Source organism: Lynx canadensis, chromosome B2, assembly GCF_007474595.2.
Source record: "Lynx canadensis isolate LIC74 chromosome B2, mLynCan4.pri.v2, whole genome shotgun sequence".
NCBI lineage: Eukaryota > Metazoa > Chordata > Mammalia > Carnivora > Felidae > Lynx > Lynx canadensis.
The window spans coordinates 85097879-85108539 of NC_044307.1; the positions used below are offsets into that span (position 1 = coordinate 85097879).

A 10661-nucleotide genomic window follows, 5' to 3' on the forward strand; every position below is an offset into this window, starting at 1 on the left:
GCCCTAGCCTGCCCCAGCCTGCCCCAGCTTGCCCTAGAGCCCTCAGGCTAGAAAAGCTCTGGGGATCAGTAAGCTGCGTTTCTTCCTGATTCTCAGCCCTTCAGCATCCCCATCTGGTCTCAAGTTATTTTGTTGGGAAGATGCCATTTTTTTGTGCTCCCCCCCCCCATTTTTCTTCATTGTCTTCTTCTTTACGTCATATATATTTTCCCCCAAGCACGTGCCCTCTGAATCTCACAGATACTATACTTTCCTTAACGAAATATTAGTTCACTGAGTGTCTGGAGTCCTCAGCTTGATTGATATTGGCTGATACGTCAAAAGTTCTCATTTTCAAATAGAGAGAGAGAGGTTTGTTTTTTAATGTAGCCCATTAAGCATCCTGCCCTGCACGTGTCCTGGTCTTCCCCCCGGGGTGAGGGGAAAGACCTGTAGGTGCACCGGAAGGGCGATTGGCGTCTCTGGGCCGCTTCTGCTGCACTTTGAGCCTCTCATGCCCCCCCTGGAAGACATTCACGGCCTGGCTGATGGTTTGCACGCTGGCTGGGAGGTTGGAGCTCACAGAGCCTTCTCTCTGTTGCTGGGGGATCAATGGAAGTTACTGAGGAAAGGCCTGTCTTATCTGACCATACTTGGCACAATAGGCCGTGGGACCTGAATACTTTTGATTCCAGTAGCCTGCTGCAGGGGGCCTGTGGTGGTGGGCCTCTGTGCTGGGTAGGGGGGCAGGGATACCAGTGGGAAACAGTTTCCACGGTAGCTTGCCCACTGGCCTGTTGGGGAGGCCCGTGAAGCCGATCACCCCAGTAGGGGATGGGGCGCTAGGCACGCACAGCTGGTGAAGTGATGCCCGGAGAGGTGCTGCCGCCTGAAGCTGGGGTTATGGTGAGGCCGCCAGGACGTTCATCTTGAGGGCCACCATCTGTTGCATCTAAGCAGCAGTGAAGGCAGCCATGGGGTTCAGGTGGCCATCCGACACAAATGATGCCATCAGTGCCTCTCGCTGCTGTATCAGTGCTGGTGTGTGGGTGCTGGGAGCCCCAAATGGGATGGCCATGGGGTTGAACATGCCCACCTAGCCAGTTATCTGCTGCATTTTTAGCATCATGTACTCTTGTCAGTGTGGCAAGATTGACCACCAGACTGGATGAGGCTCCTGGAATAGTCTAGCTCTTTATTTCATTTTGTTTTTTATGTGTTTTTAACACTAAGAAAATTCTCTGGGACCTTCCTCCATTTGATTGATTTGATCTCTGGTACTGGCCATTTTTCTCTTTTGCCTGTTAGTTAAAATAATTTTAATTTTACCTTGTCAAATTTATTTGCAGCTTATAGGAAATCAAATTCTTTTTTATAAGAGAAATATTATCCTAACCACTCTGATGAAATTATTTATACTTACATAAAGTCTTTGTCTTTCTTATTAATTCTGTCACTTCAGCTGTCAATTCTTTAGTTTGTTAATTTTGGAACTTAAATTAATGTTCTAATTTTTTTCTGAACCTTATTCTTTTCTCCAGATTTTCAAAAAGATGGTCTTTGAGGAATTGCCTTCTGCCCCTATTCACACTTTCTGTGTTTCTCTGTGTATTTTAAGGAGAGGGGAATGGTATTTCTTAGAGTTCCTGGCCAGCTTGTTTCAGGCTGGGCTCTACCAATGGTTGGAGGAGGAGAAGGCGGGTTGATATCAGCATTAATACAGCAGTAGCTAACACCAATTCAAGAGCAAGCCTCTTTTCCACAGTAGTCAGAGTCAGCTCCTTGTCTTCCTCCGTGGTCTTGTTAATCCCACCTGGAACTTTTTTCGGGGTTCATACTTTACCTTGGGTGGTTCCTTCCCCATGTTCCCTATCAATGGTGGGGCCGTTTATCAAGGTCTAGGTACAGCTCTGCTACCTCTCCTTTCATTGTGGGTTCCAGGAAATAAGCCCCTCCCTTTTGTGCCTCAGACCTGCCGATCATAGCTCTTTCCTGTAGTTACTAACATCCGAGTGACCTCACTATTTCCCTTTTGCTCTCATAGGCCTTCCAATACCCATGTAACCAATTCTCTGTATTAAATTTTCTGTGAAATACCTTAAATGGTTTCTGTTTTCCTTATTGGCCTTTGAATATGTTCTTCTTATTTGTCTCTGGAAACTTATTATATAGAGTTGCCAGATAAAATAGAAGATACAATATTTAGTATATACTTATAGTGAGAAATTAGTCATTGCCTATCTGAAATGTAAATTGAACTGAATGTCCTAAATATTTATTTCTTAATTCTGACAGCACTATGATTATATTCTTTACCAACCTGCTCCTTTGGTTATGGTACATTATGGTTTGGAATATGCCACTGAGAGAGATGTGCTGTTGCTGGTCTTCTGTAGGAGGTTTCTCACCTTGAGGGATGTATCCACCTGAAGCATCGTTATCCCTATCCAGTTCTACTGCCAGCACTCATTGCCTTAGACTAGGAACAAGTGAAGATGCTGCTGCAAAACAGCACACTTTGGGTTTAGGGAGCCATACTGTGTTGGAATTCATCATATGAAGTCATTAATGTTAACTGACAGTTTTCTTAAAATAATCCATGTGGGTTTGTCTTGAGTAATTTTTTATTTGAAGATTTATAGTCTATTTTTCTTCCATTCAATTGAGCTAAATGTGTGCATCTGTTTATTGGATAATTCCTATGTGAAATATTAAAACATTTAACTTACTGATCTCTAAATAAAGTAGGTCACATATGCCTGCTACCTTTTCCTGTAATGCTGTTGAAGGTAACTACTGAAATTTCCATTTTTCTTTTTAATTAAGAGAAACAAATGAAAGATAAACACACAGCTTGTGATTAATGTGGGACCTTGAATTTAATCAGTCATGAAAGGAATTTTTGGACTTCATGTGCAAGACCTAACAGATATAATGGCACATCTACTCAGAATCAGGAAGCAGATTTAATTAGACAATTAGTATTTTCTATCTCAGTTCCCATTTTGATTGTCTTCCCTATTACTCTGGATTTCAAAAGATTTCATTCATGATATGCCAACATTTAGTTAAATCCTTTCCTTACTCCATGGATTAAACTTCCTTGGAGTCAGTTTAAACTAAATACCTGATTCTGCTAAAACAAGGTTACATATCATTACATTTTTATAATACCTTTATATATGTTTTCTACATGTGGCAAGATATACGAATAGTCAGTCAGGATACTTTGGTAGTACAAGTTAAAGTTATAGGAACAGTTTATTTTGATACAGAGAAGGAAAGATGGAAAACATCTTTGTAAATATGAGATCAAGTCCATTAAAAATAACTTTAAATGAATAAAGAAAAATGAGAGTCTGGTTTTTATTAATTCTTTTTTTCATAACTTATAGAAAAATCTAAGAGAATAATTCATCCACTGTCCTATTTATACTCATGTTCAAAGGGAGTTATTGTCCAACTTAAAATAGTGAATGTATAAAATCATTGTACGGAAATCAGTTGCATTTCTATACACCAATAATGAAGCAACAGAAAGAGAAATCAAGGAATTGATCCCATTTATAATTGCAACCAAACCATAAAATACCTAGGAATAAACCTAACCAAAGAGGTGAAAAATCTGCATGCTGAAAACTATTATGAAAGATTATGAAAGAAATTAAAGAAGACACAAATAAATGGAAAAAACCATTCCATGCTCAAGCATTGGAAGAACAAATATTGTTAAAATGTTGATACAGAGCAACTTACACATTCAATGCAACCCAGTCAAAATAACACTAGCATTCTTCACAGAGCTATAACAAACAATACAAAAATGTGTATGGAACCACAAAAGACCCCAGATAGCTGAAGCAATGTTGAAAAAGAAAAAATTAAAAAAAGGTGGAGGCATCACAATTCCAGACTTCAAGCTGTATTATACAAAGCTGTAATCATCAAGACAGTATGGTACTGGCACAAAAACACACACATAGATCAGTGAAACAGAATAGAGAACCCAGAATTGGACCCACAAATGTTTGGCCAACTAATCTTTGACAAAGCAGGAAAGAATATCCAGTGGAAAAATGACAGTCTCTTCCACAAATGGTATTGGGAAAACTGGACGGCAAGTGTGGAAGAATGAAACTGGACCACTTTCTTACACCATACACAAAAATAAATTCAAAATGGATGAAAGACCTAAATGTTGAGACAGGAAACCATCAAAACCCTAGAGAAAAAAACATGCAGCAACATCTTTGACCTCTGCCACAGCAACTTCTTACTAGACATGTCCTGAGAGGCAAAGGAAACAAAAGCAAAAATGAACTATTGGGACCTCATCAAGATAAAAACCTTCTGCACAATGAAAGAAATCATCACCAAAACTAAAAGGCAACCAGCAGAATGGAAGAAGATATTTTCAAATGACATATTGCATAAAGGGTTGGTATTTAAAATCTATAAATAACTTATCAAATTCAACACCCAGAAAACAAATAATCTTGTGATGAAATGGGCAAAAGACATGAACAGACAGTCTTCTCCAAAGAAGACATCCAGATGGCAAACCGACACATGAAAAAATGATCAACGTCATTCATCATCAGGGAAATACAAATCAAAACCACAATGAGATACCACCTCACACCTGTCAGAATAGCTAACATTAACAACTCAGGAAACAACAGATGTTGGCGAGGATGCAGAGAAAGGGGAACACTTTTGAACTGTTGGTGTGAATGCAAACTGGTGCAGCCAGTCCAGAAAACAGTATGGAGGTTCCTCAAAAAATTCAAAATAAAGCTACCCTATGACCCAGCAATTGTACTACTAGGTATTTATCCATAGGATACAAAAATGCTGATTGGAAGGGGCACTTGCACCCCAATGTTTATAGCAGCACTACTGACAATAGCCAAAGTATGGAAAGAGCCCAAATGTCCATCAACAGATGAATGGATAAAGAAAATATGGTGTATGTATATACAATGGAATATTACTCAGAGATTGAAAAGAATGAAATCTTGCCATTTACAACAACATGGATGGAACTAGAATGGATTATGCTAAGTGAAATAGATCAGTCAGAGAAAGACAAATATCATGATTTCACTCATATGTGGAATTTAAGAAACAAAACAGTTGAACATAGTGGAAGGGAAGGAACAATAAGATAAAAACAGAGGGACCATAAGAGACTTAAATACAGAGAACAAACTTAGGGTTGCTGGAGGGGTGTTGGGTAGGGAATGCACTAAACAGGTGATGGACATTAAGGAGGGCACTTTTTGGGATGAGCACTGGGTGTTATATGTAAGTGATGAATCACTAAATTCTGCTCCTGAAACCATTATTGCACTATATATTAACTAACTTGGATTTAAATTAAAAAAAAGTGAATGTATAGGAAACTAAATTATAAAAGAATGAATGCTAAACAATGAATGTTAACTACAGTTTATTGGAAAAAACTATATGTCTGATTTCTGTTCTATACAATCTATTATATGTTATATGCTATATTTTGTATCTAATTATTTCTAACAAATAAATTCATTTTATTTCTTGTTTACAGAGACATGGATGACTAAGACTCTATGAACAAAACCAAAAAAAAATGTTCAAAGATGATAAATAATTCTGATACCTTTTCAGAAAGCATACTCTAAAATGGAAACAAATGTGTAGGATAAGCATCCGAGGAAAGAAAGAAAGAATAGGCAAGAGGAAAAGTTAGACTGAAATACAGTCTTAAAGGGATCTGCTGAAGCCAAATAAATAACAGAGTCTGGGAGATCTCCTCAGAAGCATTCTACTTGATGGTGAGGGGGCTGGGCCTACATAATCATGTATCCACCAGTGATATGCATTGAAGGAGCAAGACCAGGAGTGAAATAATCCTCTCCGGCTGAGGACAATTTTCTAAGATGGCTAATAGCTGGAAGCACTTACACCAGCAAGGACTGTATCTTTCAGTCCTGAAGGAAGTTCTGAACAGCAAATCACAGACAGCATCCACTAAAATGTCATAAAGGCCTTATTTGGCAAACCAACAAACATTGTGGTTACCAATTGGATAGACAATGGTGATCAAATGGAGTGAGTGACAGAAATAGGATAACTGAGGGGCACCTGGCTGGCTCAGTCAAAGGGGCATGTGACTCTTGATCGCAAGTCATGAGTTGGAGCCCCGTGTTGGGTGTAGAGATTACTTAAAAATAAATAAATAAACTTAAAAAAAAGAATAAAAGAAGAAAAATTGTAATTTCATCATGAATGAGGTAGAGAAAAAAGAAAAGCATGAGAAAAGCTGTTACACTTCTGAAAACCTAGTATATTCTACTGCATTCTGGTTGAGCTCATAATGACTGGAGCGGGGGACATGGTTAAAGTTATATAACTCTATTTATGAGGTAAGTTATTGGAATTGTTAATTAGGACATTTTACAGAGGTTGAAAAAAAACTTCAATGTGCGCTTGGGTGGCTCAGTTGGCTAAGCATCCTACTTAGGCTCAGGTCATGATCTCACATTTCATGAGTCTGAGCCTCGCATTGGGCTCTACATTGACAATGCTGAGTCTGCCTGGGATTCTCTCTCTCTCTCTCTCTCTCTCTGTCCCTCCCCCAATTGCTCTCTAAATTAATTAATTAATTAATTAATTTAAAAAAAAACTTAATGAAGTCAAATTCTTTGCACCTCTGATCTATAGTTATGGGATTAGACCAATAAGAAAGCCAAACAAATAGACTTGAATAAGAATATCCATATACTAAATGTTTGATAGTGTCTAGCAGGTTCACGAATTACTTGTTGTGATAAGTCTTTCTGAAGATATAGGAGATAATTACACAGGGGCTCTGTCTTTGAAAAGTTCCAACATACACACCTAGTTTTAAGGTCAGTGTTCACTTAGCCCTCCATGTGGACACTGATATTTCCCTTTCAAACACTGAAAATATATAAACCTTTATATTTAACTAGATTTCATTGTAGATCTATTTGGTTTCTTATCCTCGTCCTCCTCTAGGAAAGAACAGAACATACAAAGCATGTTGCCTAAAATTAGCTTATATTTCTCTGAACCTCACTAGAGAACTATCTTGTTATTTTATAGGTCGACCCTTCAAATAGTAAGATTTTTTTTGAAACATCAAAAGTTCAATTGCTGAGCTAGGTCCAAACAATTCTGATACTAATAGAATTAAAATGAAATAATTGTCACATACAACTATTTCTTCTAAGTTAAAAAATATCCATTTGGAAATATAGTTCACCTCATTTAATTATCTTACATAAATGAGATACAGGAATTAAGGTTACACAGTAAATTAATTGAAGAAAGAAGACCGGAATGCAATTACATAAACAGTGTGTAATAGATGTTCAATAAATGTTAAAAAGGTATGTTCCTCAGTCATAAGCTATAACGTATTTCCATTAAGCAATGTGGAGTAGGCTAATATGGAACATTTTTCTCACCTTATACCTCAAACATGTCATCTGTAACTTAGAAGAGAGAATAGTTTTATTATTGATGGGTAGAAAATAAAAATTTAATTAGATATTTCAAAACATAATATGAATTTAGAATAGATGTGGTTTATAAAATAATATACTTTATTATCAACTGTATATTTTCTAGGGTTTACAGATTTTTCCAGGACAGTTAAGTAGCCTGAACTAGTAATGTACCCCATTTACAAATAAAATACTTTTCCAAAATCTGTTTTTAAGGTAATCTTTGGGACTATCTTTATTTATTTGAAGATCAGTCAGAGGCATAAACTATTGATGGTTCCTAAATTCACATTTTAGAAAGAGAGATGGGGACTACAGCAATCACACAGAGTTACTAGCTAAATAAAAAAGAGTCTTTTGCAGTTCTATGTTGGACTGTTAACCAACAAGGTGAGGGCTACGATACCCTCTGTGTTTTGCTCTTTGGTTATTACAGTTAGGTATAGCACAGAAACATCAAACCCTATGCTAATTCTCTTCAAAGTGTACCTTTACAGTATATGTGATATTGTAATAAGTCCCTAGAAAAGGCTAAAGGAAGAAATTTCATATATATATGAAGTTATATTTGGCTTTTGGAACATTAATAAAGGTCTCATTTTAGGGCACCTGGGTGGCTTAGTCAGTTAAGCGTCCACTTCAGCTTAGGTCATGGCCTCACAGTTCGTGGATTAGAGCCCTGCATCAGGCTCTGTGCTGACAGCTCAGAGCCTGGAGCCTGCTTCAGATTCTGTGTCTCCCTTTCTTTCTCCCCTTCCCCCACTCATGCTCTGTGTCTCTCTCTATCTCTCAAAAATAAATAAACATTAAAAAAATAAAGGTCTCATTTCTTATAAAATAGTGCACAATGTAACAAATCCATCAAATGATTTGTATGTTTACTAATTACCTTTAAAAAAACTACAGAAATTTAAAAATTTCTAATAAAGAGCAAGTATAAATACATTAATAAGAAACAGAAAAGGGCCATCATTATTCTATGAATAAATTTAAGATGGTTTTATTTTTATATCACTTATGGTATGCTAATACTGTGAGTGTATTTATCTAGGTTTGAATAAAATATAATTATTTACTTTTCTTAAAGAGTATCACTGTAAAAGAGAATAAACATTAAACACATGTTGCTAGCCATACAGAGGGATCCTCACTTTTAGCTTTACAGGAAGGGAATATTAAAATTCTAAATTTTGGAATAAATTTTCTCTAGTGTAATTTGATATTGAAGAATAAGTTAATATATCTTTCTTGAGTTTGTTTATAGGGGGTTTGTAATGTCTATTGATAAACTGACTTTGCAAACATTCAAGCTTGCCAATTTGGCTTTCTCTTACTTTTTGGGCTCCTGTACAAGATTATTTAGTAATTTTTGTTTTAGTTTGTTTTTTTAATCTAGAACAATTTCGTTTTCCCTTCCAACAGTACCTGAGTCCATGGGCCAGAGTATTTTCAGTGTTGTTGTTACGTGAGATTGAGACAAAAATAATTTCTCATACTTTTTGGCCCTGTGATTGTTAATGAATTCTAATTTCCAAAGGCCTTTGATGGTCTATCCTATTAAAAAAAAAAAAAAGAAAGAAAGGAAAAAGCCCTGTTAGAGTTATGTTTAAGGAAGCATCACAGCAGGGCTGAGTTAAAACAGTGAGATCTGATTGTCCATTTACTGTCCTAGGGAGCAAAGTACACTTAATTGATCTTTTCTTTAGTTTCCTCATATGTAAGTGGTACAACTTCTTGTCTGAAAAAGATGCTGTAAGAATTAATGAGAAATTCCATTTAAGACACTTAGCTCTATGTCTGACAACTGGTAGGCATTTAAAAATGCTTGTTGTATTACTGTTGTCATTGCTCTGTTAAAAATATTCCTGACAATAGTTCAATTCCTCTCATGAAAAAAGTAAATGACCAGGAAAAACTTCTGAATACCGATCTGAAAAGAAGATGCAAAAATTGACCCAATGTATTTTCATATGGCAAAATGTATTTTATACTTGACACCAATGCGAGTGCAAGCATTCTAATTACCAAGTCCATTGTACCCTTTTACATTTCAAAAATAAAAGCTTATAGACAATTAAAGATTAGCTGATAATCCTTTAAAATGAAACTTTGGCTCTTTTGCCCTTCTCAGTCTCCATTATAGATTGTTTAGAGGACTGGATGAAGCCATGAGGATAAACAAATTATAGAAAATCTATATTAATATACAAATTCCTATAGTAAAACCTGAGTGATTATCAAACTGTTTAGACAATTTTCATGAGTTATGACTGGGCACAAAAAATGTGCTAGTTCTATCAGAATTCTTTTAGGTGGCAGACTGTCACCTTTTTAGGTGATCTCTTTTCAGGGAAAAAAAATGCAACCAAAAGATTTGAGCATTGGGCGTTTCTCAGAAAGGCCTTCTGAATCTCTTGCCTTCTGTTTTCTCTAAACACATGAAAGAACTTAAAAAGTACATAGTGACTTAAAGGATCACATTACAAGACAATAAATTAAATATTTATATTTCTCTTCTTAAAATGCATGCCTTGGTCCTAACACACGTAACACGTGCACGCGTGCACGCGCGCGCGCGCACACACACACACACACACACACACACACACACCAGAAAAGCCAAGATAAACTTTCTGTTTGAATTAAACTCTGTAAGAGAGGAATTCTAAGAACAGTATATCTGGAGTTGTATAACTAGGTCCCTTATTTTTTGTTGAGAAAAGCTTATTATAGATCATCAGAGGTTTGGGTCCTAGATCAGAATACTGGTAAATATGAGAGACACTAACAATTTATCTTAAGAGATAACACAAGGAATCTTATTTTAATCACTAGCAAGCAGTATCAGCTATTCTTTGAGTAATAACTTCTCCCCAGATTTCACATGTAAAATCAAATTTCATTTTCATCCTTAACTGTACTTCTATCTCCTATCTATGCTAAAGAGTGCTTTCTGCTTTGTAATTTTTGGTCACATTGGCTTCAATCACTATACAATTTTGTCTGCAATAGTCGCTCTGAATCTTTTATTCTATTGCAAATTAAACTTAGATTTCATGAACATCATAGTATGCATTTTCCTCTTCCAAGCACCTGTGAGCTCACATGTGCACATATACCCACATGTGGTTCTATGTGTGTGTGTGTGTTCACTGTAGCAGTGTCAGT

The 10661-nt window shown here is 36.5% G+C and overlaps 1 pseudogene; it reads right to left on the reverse strand.

The window, feature by feature from the left end:
* Window positions 1-373: 373 nt before the first annotated feature.
* LOC115514962 lies at window positions 374-2414 on the reverse strand (annotated as a pseudogene).
* Window positions 2415-10661: the final 8247 nt, after the last annotated feature.